Source organism: Hypomesus transpacificus, chromosome 12, assembly GCF_021917145.1.
Source record: "Hypomesus transpacificus isolate Combined female chromosome 12, fHypTra1, whole genome shotgun sequence".
Taxonomy (NCBI): Eukaryota; Metazoa; Chordata; class Actinopteri; order Osmeriformes; family Osmeridae; genus Hypomesus; species Hypomesus transpacificus.
The window spans coordinates 5,480,801-5,481,469 of record NC_061071.1 but is presented as its reverse complement, the minus strand read 5'-3'; positions in this window follow the sequence as shown (position 1 = coordinate 5,481,469).

Genomic DNA, 669 nt, shown 5'->3' with positions numbered 1-669 from the left:
CTCCTTCAAACGGCTCTCAAATGTTATCAAAAGTTTGGCGTGAGATTAGCATACCTGTAACGTTTGGGTAAAAATTCTGGCAGACCGGGGGCCTCGTCCATTAATTGTATATAGAGGGACAAGTTATCCATTCTTTCTCAGCGTGAGAAATGGTTGAAATGTGTGATAAATACATGGTGTTGCGCGAGAGCGTGAGAAATGGCTGAAATGCGTGAGTCTCGAGACTGAGACTTGAGAGCCCTGCATCATCTGAATTATTGGTATTTGATCTGTATGTATAGTAAGTAGTTTCGTTTTTAGTAATATTGTCAACCCTTGTCTTTTCACTTTAAACTCCTCTTGAAAAACTTTGTGTTTGTCTTTATACATCACTGTCATGATATAATTAGGAAAGGAACAAGTTGCCCTTTTACGCACCCACAGCTACAATCATGTATGTCTTTTATTCATGCCACAAGTCATACACATTCAGTTTTGTGTTACTTGTATTTGTGTGTATTCAGTTTAGGCATAATTTGTATATTTATATATTTGTGAAGTTCCAGTGAAACAAACATGCTGTAGCCACTAAGGGGCAGTATTCATCTCCTTGATGAAGCTGCTGGTTTTGAACACAATAAGGAAGTCAAACAAATATATAAACATATAAACCCAAGCTAAAATGTAAAT